At 40.8% G+C, this 14,554-nt stretch overlaps 1 long non-coding RNA gene across 1 annotated transcript; it reads right to left on the bottom strand.

Annotated features, from left to right (window-relative positions):
- Positions 1-272: 272 nt before the first annotated feature.
- LOC139625132 (uncharacterized) lies at positions 273-13,460 on the bottom strand. The gene is made up of 2 exons (XR_011691842.1): positions 10,098-13,460; positions 273-9,377 (listed from the first exon to the last, which is right to left on the bottom strand). It is a non-coding gene; the product is annotated as an uncharacterized lncRNA (long non-coding RNA).
- Positions 13,461-14,554: the final 1,094 nt, after the last annotated feature.

The raw sequence follows: 14,554 nt of genomic DNA, 5'->3' as shown, positions 1-14,554 counted from the left end.
AACAGATGTCATGAGAAAAATTAAACAAAAATATGGGCCTACATATGGTGGATGCTGAACCAGACACTTAGTTGGCTATCCCAGCTGACATCTCACCTGTTCCAGAGCCATTTCCTGTGTCAGCTGGCCTGTTTGACATCTCGTCGACCTTGTTCTTTTGTCGGTCCACATCAAGTGAGTTCCTGATCTTTATTTGGTGATTTAGCCAACTGTCAGGTTTAAACATCCCAAAACATTATTAAAATACAAAGAGAGAAGACACAGAGTTAGAGCTCTTTTTACTCGCGAGGAGAACGGACAGAGATGTACTCAGTTACACTCTCCAACCCGCTCTGAGTACATCTTGCCATCTCCTCTTTTTTATTTCCTTAGGGTGGTCCCTAGTTACATGGGAAATGCAGCCTCTAAAGGATGGGGGATACACAGACTGCACTCCTTATCTAAAAACGTTGTAAGAATGTTTTTGTTTCCAGCAGGTGTGTTCAAGGTCTGGGACCTTGCTAATTTATCAGTTGCATAGTAACATCCCTCTACTCTAACTCAAAGAGTTTCATGTTTATCTCTTCAGTGTGGTTTCGCTCTGTGCCCCGTCCTTGACTCTGCATGTGAGTCCTCCTGATGTCTCTGAAAAACAGCTTGCACAACATCCTACATAGTAGCACACACACAGGCATATGTATAACTCTTAAACAGTATAAGCAAATGTAAGATAACTTCAAACAGTATAATAATTCCAACACCAACACAGCTCCAGATCCCCAGTTGGCATTCCAGCCAACACCTGCTCCTTATCTGCAATCACTTCTAATAGGGATGACACAATACTTGAATTTCAGTAGTCAGTTCAAACACCACTGAAATTCCAATATTCTCAATACCAGATTCAGTACCACAGCAAAAAACAGAAAAGAACAGAGGCTACTGCCCACACAGGGTGCTAACACACATGCATGTGTGCACATGTTATAAACTCTTCTAACAATAGCCTAAATTAACATTAGCCATTGTGAAAGTTGCGTTGTGAGTGTTGTTATAACAGATACCAGCTGGTGCAATTCACAAATAATAGCTACATGTTGACAGTGTTTTTAATGTAAAGTGAACAACTGTCCTCATTCTGGAGGTATCTCTGCCTCGGGAGCAGCAGGATCCAGATCCACCACTACTCATCTTTACTATTAACTACTGTTACCTGTCATTGTTATTGATAACACCATTACCTACACAGCTGTTCCTGGTCTCTCTCTCTCTCTCTTCTCTCCTCTCTCCTCCCCCCACCCCCTCTTTTTATCTTCTCCTAAACCCAACCGGTCGAGGCAGATGGCTGCCCACCCTGAGCCCGGTTCTGTTGGAGGTTTCTTCCTGTTAAAAGGGAGTTTTTCCTCCCCCCTGTCGCCAAGCGCTTGCTCTTTGTGGGAACTGTTGGGTTTTTCTCTGTAACAAAGTAAGGTCTTGACCTTACCCTGTAAAGTGCCTTGAGATAATGTATATTATGATTTGGCACTATACAAATAAAATTGAATTGAATTGAATTGAATTGAACAACTGAATCTCACTCACCCTGATATGTGTACAGATCTGAAGTCTGTCTCTGAGCTGCTTAGATAGCTGTTTCCTCTCGTGGCACCGCTTTCATACTGGCTTCTGGTCATCTATAACTTTTTATAACTCCTTTTTCCACAAGGTGCCACAGACCTGTTGCTGCACTTGCTGCAACCATTCAATGTGTTGTTGTTATTATTTATTGTGCCTGCCTTCTTCTCTCTGAGTTTGATGCCAGACTGGAATGCTTGTAATACTAGACAATGCAATTTCTGGAGAAATTGCGGTGGGATTACTGAAGCTAAACTGTGTTACTGGCTGCTAATAAAGTCTGAAGCTGCGCTTGATTGTTTAAAATGCTAGCAACTGTTTAAAATAGAGCTGCAACTAACTCTTTTGTCAGAGAAGTTGTCTAGTCACGTGATCTGAAGCAGCTGTTTGTTCTGACCTGCACTCAGGTTGCCTTGGTGATTTCACTTGCTTAGTATGGATTCAGCTAAACTGCATTGTTAACTGCTAAGAAAAGTCTGAAGCTGAGCTTCATTGTTCATGTTTGCCAGAAACAAACATTTGCAGTTAGCTTTGAAGTGTTTGTAAGAACCACATATGCCCTAAATTTGAAAGCAATAATCAAATAATTAATCAAGTATAGTTTTAGGTAATGAGAGAACCAGAATTACAAATTTGTGTTGACTTGTTAAATTGGTTAACGCCACAAATTAAGTAATTTGTAAAATTAAAACAGCTGCTGGCCTGTCTGGCAAGCAGTTTGGACAGACAGCTGTGACTCAAGTGCATAATAAACTTGGTTTTTATTTTATTATTAAGTCAATTTTGTCAATTTTGAGCCAGAAAAGGAGCAAAACCCTGCAGCCAAGTTCCAACATTTGCATTAACTGTTTCAGCACACCTTACATGTTTGAGTAATATGAGATACTGAGAATGATTAACCAGAAAACCTTTTTCAGTACTGGTAGAATATGTGTTACAAACACAATATTCTGTTTGTGGATTAAGGACCCAAAGATTTTTGCAGCAGATGGAGTTTCCAGATGGGTTGAGGTCAAGGTCTGCAGGTACAGGTTGAGGTGTTGGATAAAGGTTATCGATCTGACGACTGAGCCATTCATCTTCTGAGCTATGTTTCGGGAAAACGTCGTCACGCTCCATCTGACCAGGTGATATTCAATGAAACCTCCAAATGATGACAAATGAGGGCCAAAGAAACTTTGACCTTCACAGCTCTGCACACTGTCTCTTGTGAATGTTTCATCCCCTGAGAAACCCTTGAAGTTCTTCTGTCAGCTGAATGTGAAGGTTAGTTTCATTACCAGACTCTGAATGTTTGTCATCATGAATAAGGAGTGAATTAATAAACAGCTGTTATAGTATCCTGTGAAAACAGCAGAGAGCATCGGCTTCTCACTATCATGCATTAAAGCTGGAACTGTATGAATCACACTCAACTGCTAATAAACATAGATAGATCTCACCTTAAGTAGTGCTCTGAAATTGCAGCATATCCCATAAATGTATGCATAGTTTTTACGTCTGATTTGCAAGTGCTTTATCTCTCAAGTATTCTTTTTAGAGCACAGAAAATTGGTTTCACAAACCTTGGATTAGATGTCCCCTCTACCTCCATTATGTTTGCTATCCATGAGTGATTGCTTGCATGCTGAGATGAAAGGGTAGCCTGGGAACTGAGGCGATGATGCGAATGGGATGCGATAATGAAATGAAATGAGGCATGAACATTGGCTGTGGCTGTTATCACTTGAGAACATGGGGAGAGGGCAAAGGGAGTTGACTGATAGGACATGAGAGATCTGAGCTTAACCCACTTCTTTACCACCTTAATGGGCCCACTGGTGTTCATGAGTATGCTGAATACATCGCTGCAGGTTTTTACTTCAGGGTCACTAAAGAGATAACAAAATGAGTCCTGCAGAACTATCTGTGTCCATGAGAATTGAATGTTATCTTTAGTCTTTGACATGAATGTGTACCTTCACTTCATTCAATTCAATTAAATTTTATTTGTATAGCGCCAAATCATAATATACATTATCTCAAGGCTCTTTAAAGGGTAAGGCTGAGACCATACTTTGTTATAGAAAAACCCCACAGTTCTGACAAAGAGCAAGCACTTGGCAACAGGGGAGGAAAAACTAAATTTTAACAGAAAGAAACCTCCAACAGAACCAGTCTCAGGGTGGGCGGCCGTCTGCCTCGACCGGTTGGGTTTAAGAGGAGAAAGATGGGGTGGGGGGAGGAGAGAAGTGAAAAGAGAGAGAGAGAGACCAGGAACAGCTGTATAGGTAATGGTGTTATCAATAATAATGACATAACAGTGGTTAATAGTAATGATGAATCGTGGTATATCTGGATCACACTGCTCCAGAAACTGAGATACCTGCAGAATGAGGACAAAGAGAGGGAGAGAGAGGAGAAGGACAAACTACAGGAGAGAAAAAAAACAAAGTTAAGGGCATAAAGTAGTCGAGAGAGAGAGAGAGAGGAGACACAGAGAGAGACCAATGCATCATGGGAATCCCCCAGCAGTCTAGTTCTATAGCAGCATAACTAAGGGATGGTTCAGGACATCATTATTGCCATTTTTGTTATAATTGATATTCATCTACTATAGGTTTGTAATAATGTTGTCATTTAAGCATTTAGCATGTTACAAAGTTTAGCTTACTAATATTTGCATCTTAATATGGTGAGAGCATCTGATTAACCACAGGACACTATGGCTGTTTCACTGTCCAGTGACTAGTTCTCCCAGACAAAAGATGACCAACATGAAAGAAAAGTTTGGTTGCGGTCACACATCACACTGTGGAAAAGGTCCAAAGTTGGCCATTGTCACAGTCTTATGACCAAAGTTAGATGGGGACAAAATTCTGACAGTGTTACAAATTTAGGATGGTCATCTCACAATGTTACCGCTGCTACAACTAATGTCGACTAACTAACCAAAAGGAATGCTGCATGGAATGATGGGTACGTGCATTTATTTATGCTAGAAAATACTTACCTTAAGCTCTCTTTGCAAAATTGGCCTTCCAGATTGGCCTTTTCCCTCTCCACGAATGAGTCCACGTTCTTGTCCACTCTTCTTTAGATGTTTTTTCATACACAGAAGTACCGCATTGCAACGGCTTGATTCATGCTAAGCTTCACTGTTTACTACTGTAGCATCGCAGATGGATGACACACTGACTAAATCTTATTCTTGAATATTGATTTGTGTCATATCCTATGACTCAGATGTTATCATCATACAGTCTACATACATCATACTTGATGTCATACCCAAGTTCATTAGTTCCATGTCGCACAGTGCAGACTGTAATAAATTTATAATAATGCTGAAATCTCACTGTCTGTAGACAGGAAGTGGTCAAATGAGATAGCTACACATTACATGCCAAGAAAAAGGGTAATTCTTTAGGAGACAGTAGAGAGTGACATGAAATGAGGGGACAAAAAGAGGGGTGACATGCAACACAGTCTATGACCCAACTCAAACAATAGTACGTTACGTATGAACAGGTAAGCAATGAAGTGCATTATATAGTAAACAGGGAGTGACCTCTGTGTTCCAAGCCAATGGTTTCTCTTGAGTACACTGAGTTACAACAATTATCCCCATAATGACAGCATCCTTAGTTTTATAGAATTGTTTTTGTATTGTTCACAAACTTCTAGGCCCTGCTCACAAACACATCCCTCGCACTCCTTGACATTTCATTCATCAACTCCATCTGACAAAGTTGACAAGGCCTCCCAAAAACTCTTTATATGTAATGGATAACAACTAAATATGCTAGCTAATATTCCTAGTCCATCTCTCAATTAAAGACAGCTCATATTGCTTTTAGTGGAAGAACAACAAAAGAGAAATAGCAAGTATCAAAGAAAGAGAAGAGACAAATAAAACAGTGACCCCAACAGCACAGGTGAGAAGTGAGATTCAATAAAGTCACAGGTGAAAGAAGACGGTTGAAGACAAAAGAGTGAGACAAATAGGAGGATGGAAGCAAGGGAGCAGAGGCATCAGAGAGGGTATTGGAGTGATGCAGTACCAAAATACAGACGAGCCAATGATGAGCACACACGTTCCTGCCAAGTGAGAGTGATAATAGAAAAACTAGGGAAAGGCATTTAAGAGAAGTAAAGCTTTGAAAGGGAAAATTAAGAAGATAACAAAACAGCGAAACTGACTGAGAAAGCAAAAATGGCAAAAAAAAAAAAAAAAAAAGGAAGGCTCAAACAAAGGACAAATCAAATGGCAAACAAAAAAGCAATAAAGTGCAAACAGACAGAAACTGAGAGGAGGATGGCAGGAAGCTTAATTTAGGTGTCCTAACATCAAGGGAGATGGGCAAGTGACAAATCGACTACTCAGCAACTGACATTATCAGGCAAAGTTCTAAAGAAATATTGCCTTCCAGTTAGGTTTTACTTGAACAAAGATTTGTTGTAGTGGCTTTGGCCTAAGAGGATCTTTCTGTTAGATCGCTTCTTGATCATTGGCCAATTACCACAAGGGAACACGCTATAAAAGCGGGTCACTCTGGTGCGCTCTTCCGTTCATGCTGAGTTTCTGGTGCACCTTGCTTCCGCTCTGCCACAGGTAGGAGAGAATCTCCGTTATTGTTTGCAGTTTGGCACGTTCTTGTTGCACGGCTGCTTATATCGGCTTCTTGTGACTTTGTACATCTCCTGGCTGTTGCTTCCCGTGCTCCAAGCAGTGAAAAACCTGCTGATCGCTGCTGGAAGGTTTCTCCTGCTCCTCCCCAGTTTCATTGTGCTGGAAACTTCCTGCCGGTTGTATTTCACAAACAGGAGTTTTGCTCTAGGGCCTGCAGATTCCCTTGTCTTCCTGCGGGTAAGAGTTCAAGCTGCCCGGTTGGTGTGTAGCCTACTCTAGCATGAGTTTTCTATTTTTTTTATTTATTTATTTATTTATTTTTGGCCTTTTATGCCTTTATTGATAGGGCAGTCGAGAGAGACAGGAAACGGGGAGGCAGAGAGAGGGGGAACGACACGCCCGGAGCGGGATTCAAACCGGGGCCGCCTGCAGCGGGGGCTATAGCCTCAACACATGGGGCGGGTGCGCTACCCACTGAGCTAAACACCGCCCCGAGTTTTCTATTTTCTAATTCATTATTTTGAGTAATCTGACTTATCATGCATTATAGGAACTGGCCTGCTGTTGGCGTTTGCGGCCTTATTGGAGCGGCAGCTGCTGTCATGGTGCACATCGTAGGGACGCTGCTGCTTTGCCTCTGGTTGTTTTCCTCTTAGTTGTTTGGCCTGTAATTGTTTAATGTCCTTTGTGTTTATTTTAACCTGGGCCCGTTTTAAGTGTGAATGGAAAATATGTGATTGTGAGCAGGATTCTATTTGTGGTGTTCTGATTTATTTGGAATTTTGTATCTAAGTTTCAGCGCGACTGTTTTATTTTTCGTATTGTTTATATTATTAATGTGATTTGTTGTTTATGTTGCAGTAATACAACTGCCATCCAAGCAGCCTTATTTAGGTATAGTTTATGTTGTGTGAGTTGCAGTTACACAGCCATCTATTTACAAATAGTTTTGTGTAGTTTACACTCCCCGTCCTCATCCATCAAACTTTGGTACACCGTTATAATCTTTTTTTACCACCTTAAACATAATGGTATCTTAAATCCACAATGTCTCATTATGCTATGTACACATACCTCTCACCATATTTGGTCATCCTAGGCTTATCCCCTCTCATGCCCAACTTGATGATTCATGCAGGGAATGTCCTCTGCACCATCCACATGACTTCCCCCCTTCTGTCTTAAATCGTTGCATATCCTCCTGAGAACCAAAGAAAAAATGTGTGTTGCAATTTCTTTTTTTGTGTGATTTCCTATCTATTTGGGCCTAAAAAAACACCTTACAATTTTAATTTTTTTGAAAATATTTTTAATTTTAATTTCATAGCATGTCCACTGTGGAGGACAACAGGACGATTTCTGTGTGAAAATAGAAATGACTTTAGAAAATCAAAAAAATGAACAGATTATGTCTTAAAATTCATATTTAGCTAGGAACACATTTGATTTGATCAACAAAAAAAATCTAGAAATAGAAATGACTTTAGAAAATCAAAAAAATGAACAGATTATGTCTTAAGATTCATATTTAGCTAGGAACACATTTAATTTGATCCAAAAAAAAAAATCTCTAACACTCTTCTGTTCATGCTGCTTGCATGGACAAAAAACATCAACACCATTGTTCACCAAAAAACTATAGGAAATGGAACATTCTGCATTTCTTCTTCCTCTGGATATTTTAGCGGTGATAATCCTGGAAGCATGTTTTCTTTTTTGTTATGCAGAGGAACATCTTGCATTTGGTGCACCTCATGTACGTCTTGCCATTGCAGCCCTTGTTCCTGCATCTTTCTGCATGTTTTATGTCCATCATCTCCGGCATGTGGCTGGCTCCAAGTCTGCGTACAGATGGCTCTGGTTGTGGGATTCTTGTTTTGGTTGGTGGCTGATATTCTTCCTCACTGTCTTCACTGCTGTCATCAAATGATGGACTATCCATCAGCTCTTCAACCAGGTGCAGTTTGAAGTCCAGGTACTGCTGTGTGTCCTTAGCTGGTCGATTCAGCGCTGTACTGTCAGACTTGTACTGGATCCAAGCGTTTGTGATGGCTACATCAAAGAAATGTGTCATCACACGTGACGTCCACTTCTTCGTCCTGGTTGACATGCGGTAGAAGCTCAGCATTCGGTCACAGAGGTCTACGCCACCCATGTTGTCATTATATTCCCTGATGACTGCTGGCCGTCTCACCTGGACATGAACTTTGTCTTTGTTGGACCATCTGCTACAGATATCCTCTGGATCCCTCCCAAAGACAGTGGAGGCCATCAGAACTGTTTATTATCAAACCATTTCGTCACTGCCAGCTCAGGCTCCCTCCGGACCAACGTTACTGAAGCCCCTCTCCCTTCTTTTCTCAGCTGCTTATCTGCAGGCAGCTGGCATTGCTTTGGAACCCTGTTTTTCATAATAGTTCCAGTTGCTGGAAGACCCTTTGAGAGCAAAGCATCCATGAGATCGATTGTTGTGAAATATCGATCAAAGAACACATAAGTTCCTGTAGGAACAGACTCGACCATTCGCAAGACTGCTGCAGCTCCAACTCCCAGTCTTTGGCCCCTGAATGTGTTCTTGCCCTGGTAGACCTCAAAATCCAGGACGAGACCATTTGGCGAGGCAAGCACAAAAACCTTTAGGCCAGTAGGGTTTGGCTTTCCTGGCACATACTGCCTGACGGGGCAGCGGCCTGTGAACGGGATGATTTGCTCATCAACGCACACCTTGTCACACCTTGGAAGGCTGAGACAACCTTGCCTTACACGGTCAAGCAATGGTCTGACTCTCCAAAGAATGTCTGACTTCTTTGTCTCTTCAGTTACATCCAGGTCATTGACAATCTTGAGTGAGCTTCTGAGCTTGTAGAACCTATCCCTTGTCATTTTCCTGCTAATTACTGGTACTTTAGTTTTTTTAGCCCAAAACATTTTCACTCTGGGATAGCCAAGGCAGGCCATGTGAATTGATATGCCAAGGAAAATCTTGATTTCTTGGGCAGTAGTATTCAGTGACACTCCTGTAGTTTGCAGCTGTCTTTGGTTTGTAAAATCTGCCATATCTTCAAAGATTTTGTCATCAATGTACTGTGACAAGTACTGGATTGGACTCCAGTATTCACGGACTTTAGGGTCATCTTGATATGCAGGAAGCCCAGGTAGCACAGGTGTGAATCTATTATGATGGATGGAAAAAACACAAATAAATTCAAGTTAATAAAAGGAGTAACAGTTAATTTTTTACACATCATCTTTGATGAATGCAGTAATTTCGGTGTCATGGATGTAATATGACTCCCTATTGACCAATCTCATGAGCATATTTGTGGGGGCGTGGCTTGGACCGACACACTGACAGGAGGGGAAGCTTAGAGGAGGCAGGAGGAGGTGCTATTTTCAAATCTTGCTTGCTCTCTCGCTAGCTTTCCAGGATTACCAACCCCAGCTTTAACGGCAGTTACACATAGTACAAGAACTACAATAATCTAACATGATAATAAAATTGAATACATCTGCCTGAAACTAAATAAAACATACAAGTTTGTCCTGGCCCACAGAGGACGACGACTTTCCTGCTCCCTCTCTGGCTCTGGCTCTGACTCTGTCTCGTCAGCATTTTCTTCCTCTCCTTCATCACCATCTTCCCCTATCACAGGCTCATACTCATCCTCATTCTCATTCTCTTCCTCATCTGAGAGCTCCAAATCTGAATCTCCCTCAATTATCCGGTATAGAATCCTCTCTGCTTCAGTTCTTTCTCCTACAACAATGTTCAAAACAGAAATAGTGAAACTGTTTTCAGATGTAAAAATATTGTTATTGACAAGTTAATAAACAAGAATATATATAATTATCATGGTAAAAATAGCAATAGATGAAGAATATTTGACTTCACCTCTCCTCTTTCCATAAAATGTGCTTGCTGATATGGTGGCCATCTTGATAGGGGAAAAAAGTAAAGTTCCCAGCATGCAAACCGATCACATGACACATCACTGGAAAGCCCAGGATGTCCTCTACAGAATACTATAGGACTTGATAGGGTAACTCCAAATATAAAAGGGAGATACAAGTGAACAAAATGCCCACTGTAATGGACACAAATGAATGGGCCGGGTCTCAGGAGGTTATACTCATACTCATCCTCATGTCAAGATCAATTACTATAGTTTATTACACGCAGCCTGATAGAAGGCCCTGTTGTCCGTTTTAACTTGCTGAGTCTGCTGAGTGTCCTTGGCCTAGATACTCCATTCGACCTTGGCAGTTGTTGCAGTTGAGGCTGCAGTATTCATACATACAGAATACAGGTAAATGTAACTTCCACCACAGTCTGTCACCTCTAGTTTTCCGCTTTGCCTCAGGAACAACTGAAAGACCTCTGAGAGAGAGAGCCCGGTAGTCGAGTGGTTGGGGTGCGTACCACCGGTTCGATCCCCGACCGGCTTGACTCTTTCCTGCATGTCATTCCCCTCTCGCTACCTCCTTTCCTGTCACTCTCCACTGTACTCTAATAAAGGCACAAAAGCCCAAAAAAAATTTAAAAAAAAAGAGCTTTAAAAGTCAACAGTAGGAACTTAAAAAGTACTGGGAGCCAGTGCAAGGAGGCCAAAACCAGTGTAATGTGGTCACTTCTCCTGGATCCTGTTAAAAGTCTTGTTCAATATTCCTACCCAGTGCCTCAGTCTGTCTTGTACTAGAAGAACAAGAGCTGAACACATCCCATCATCTGCAGCCATTAATAGATCATTAGTGACCATGAGAAACAAGGTTTCAGTGCTGTGGTGCTTATGAAAACCTGATTGAAATGCTTTTAAAATATTATTGTTTTCTGCTATTAAAAGTAATTGCTGGGACATATATTTTTCTAAAATCTTTTACATAAAAGGCAACATAGAGATTGGTCTATAGTTCTCAGTGAGAGTTGGATTGAGTCGTAGTCTCTTTAAAAGAGGTTGTACACAGGCAGTTTTAAAACAATCTGGGACACAACCATTGAATAAGGAATTGTTAAAGATGGAAAATGTCATGGTCCAATAGACTTAATGATTCTGATTAAAAAATCTTTGTGGGTATTGCATCTACAGGACTGGAGTACATTTTCATTTGGGATACTATCATTATAAGGTCATGCAGGGCTCCAGACTAACTTTTTTCCCCCCCTGTTGTGAGAAACAATTTTAACCGCCCTGAAGTGAGCATAAACCATCCCAAAATCAAAATGCCATACACACACACAGATAGAGAATATTGGTTTATCAATAAGATAGTTAGACATATGCTGCCTGCTGCAGCCCTGTTTCAGCTCCTGATAAAACATATTAGTGTCTATAGTTTGTAGTATTTACTAATATTCCAAAATCCATTAGGAGACGTTACAAGAGGATGAATTAGGACAATTTCTAAAACAATATTTGAAATTGAACAACTGGCACATTAAACTGTAGTTCTTATTTTTACTTTCCTCTGTATAAGTTTGTAACTATAGTGAGTGAGAGGTAAGAGTCCAGACTGAACAGTACAGCAGTAAATTAAACACATTTTTCTTCCTTCACTGGATATTTCTGTAATAAAATTCAGTAGATCTGAGCTGATTACACAGACTCTGAAGACTCTGAGGAAACCAAAGCCATACAACATTATCCTGATAAATAAACTCAGACTAGATTCCTGTTGTCTTCTGCCTACTGCTTATTGTGTAAAACTGGACTCACTGGGAGCTGTAGCCCTGAACCCACTCTGCTGCTCTGATCCTCCTGCACAGTTACTGCTGCTGGATCAACAACTAGCCTACTTGAAACATCTGGATTTTTCTGGATCTTAAATTCTTTTCTCTCAGATTTCCAGCCATTTTATTTTACTGTTATTCATGTAGCAAGTCAGTAATAGTCCACTGCTGCCTCATTGTTTAAACAATGATAAACACCTAAACACATAAACGGTGAGTGGGTGGATGGAGCTGCACGGTGGAACCAATGTAGTTATCTGGGGACATTTCAGCTCTCCTTCTGAGTAATGTGTGAACACACACTTCAGCTCGGCGCTTGGTTCAGTCATTTGCTAAATAAGTAAATGATAAATTATAGGCCAGCCGTCCTGGCTTAGATCTCTGTTTGTCCCAAACACATTTTCTATCATCCCTGGGACGAACGTCCTTAGTCTCAAGCCCTGGATCATGCATGGACATGGGAGGGAAGTGATTAAAGGTGGTCTGAGGTGAGTGAGAAGTAGTGTATTGTATGCCAGTGGATGTAATAGAGGTTCTGATGGTTTCTACCTTATCAGTGAAATAGGTTAAAAACTTTTAACAGTCATCATCAGCAGGGTTACATGGAGAGGGTGGATTTCACAACTGAACAGTATTGATTAAAAATATGACATCATAATGGTGGGCAGAAATAAGCTCAGAGAAGTATTTAGCTCTGGTATTTTTAACTATATTATTGTACTGAAGTAATAATTCCTTCATGGTCTTGTAGTGTACTTCTTCCATCTCTGCTTTTCTGCCCTCTGACTTATAGCTACGTATATTGTGATCTATCCAAGGCTGCTTCCGATGAGTGGTTTCTTGATTTTAACAGGAGCCACGTGGTTCAGTATGGATGCACATAAAGACTGATAACTGTCCATCAGTTCAATGGTAGCACAGGATTCAGACTGGAGAGGGCAAAGTTGGTTAAAAAATATGCAGACCATTGTGACACACGGGTGATTTGGGGGTGGACAGTGGGAATGCTATCTATTTTGCAGTTAAAAACTATGCATTTATGGTCAGAAACACTGTGTATAGTTTCCACTGTGGGGACTCTCACACCCAGCGTAAAAACAAAACAAACAAACAAAAAAAAAAAAAAGTCCAAGGTATGGCTGCCATTACGAATGTGTCCATACATGTACTGTTTAATACGTAATATTTAAAAATTCAGCAACGTGCACATTTGAGGGAACATCAACATGAACGTTAAAGTCATCACAAAGAACTGTTCTATTGTACTGGCAGTGGTCCTGAGGATCTAGCCATGACCCAGTTAAAAACAGTTCTATTGGTAAGTGATCTGACATTAAAAAGAGCCATCTTAATATTAATTTTACTGTAGGCATTGGATGCCGGTGGGGCAGAGGTGCAAGTTATTTACCAAAGATTGTTTTTGTTAACCTGTTTATTGGTAGAAAATGGATGAGTCAGTCGGTTCCTTATAATATTCTCAATGGGGTGAGTTGGTGATGGTTACACAGGGGGCCCGCAGGGTGTGCTAAAACACAGGTCAGTAGGTTGAGGTGGGTGAGTATGGAAGAAGAAGAAGAGGAGGGGGTTTCTGGTGTGCATGACTGCAAAGTAAATCCATGTAGGATTATACAGTTGCATGCAAAATGATCAACAGCTTCTTAGTGAACCATGTTGAGTATCACCTTGGTCTTTGTGGGAGATCTAAGTAAATGGAACAGTGATGTTTTCAGTGACTGATGCTTACACTGTTGGTTAACACACTCTCTAGAGTCCTGGTGGGAGAATCCATATCCCAATTCCATCACCACCTCTAACTAAGAGATTTGGTTGATGTTTGCTTACAGTTAGATGATGAGACCACATGTCCAGCATGGTCAAAGGTTGATTCTAGTTCCACCTGGTTCATAATACTCATAATTACAGTTTCCATGAAATCACTGAATTGAATTGATATCTGCAAAATCAGATCATTACCAGGCTATCAAATAATATAACATTTACAATCATTTATTTGATCTAGCTCTGGGAGACATTGCATTTAGGCCACCTCCATGCACAGAGAGAGACAGAGAGAGAGAGAGATGGAGAGAGAGATACCCATATCAAAAATCCAAAGGTTACCATAGTTAAATTTCACGTTATACCTTTTTGTCTTTGTTGCCATGGTTTTTAGGCATCCGGTCACTCTTGCAACAATACATTCAAAGAACCTGGCATTGAATGAGACCTGCATTTATTTGACGAAATGTGCAGCCACAGCAGGCCAGTAAAAGGGACTGCATTTAATTGGGACTCGGCTTCTAACTGAAGTTTTATGACACATTATTTTTTCCAGATGAAATAAGCACCAGATACAAAACCAGAATCACTGAGAATGTTTGTTTCCCAGGCAGATGAAGATATGATAGTGACAGTGGATGACACCTTGTGGGGAAGCCAAGTTCAATGATACATGTGGCTGTTACATGGGACCTGCATGTTTGTTGCTGAAAAGCATTTACAGTAATACCTGCTACCACATCCCAACAGCTCCAAGCCTCATGAAGTTTGTCACGCTGCAGAATATTTCACTGATGTTCCTGCTTTAAACACAATAAATGTGAACCTTTTATGTTGATTGAAAT

The sequence above is a fragment of the Trachinotus anak genome, unplaced genomic scaffold (genome assembly GCF_046630095.1).
Source record: "Trachinotus anak isolate AG129_WGS33_773 ecotype Australia unplaced genomic scaffold, CSIRO_AGI_Tana_v1 ptg000001l, whole genome shotgun sequence".
Classification (NCBI taxonomy): Eukaryota; Metazoa; Chordata; class Actinopteri; order Carangiformes; family Carangidae; genus Trachinotus; species Trachinotus anak.
Note: the sequence above shows the minus strand (reverse complement) of the source record. Positions and strands in the feature narration are given on the sequence as shown.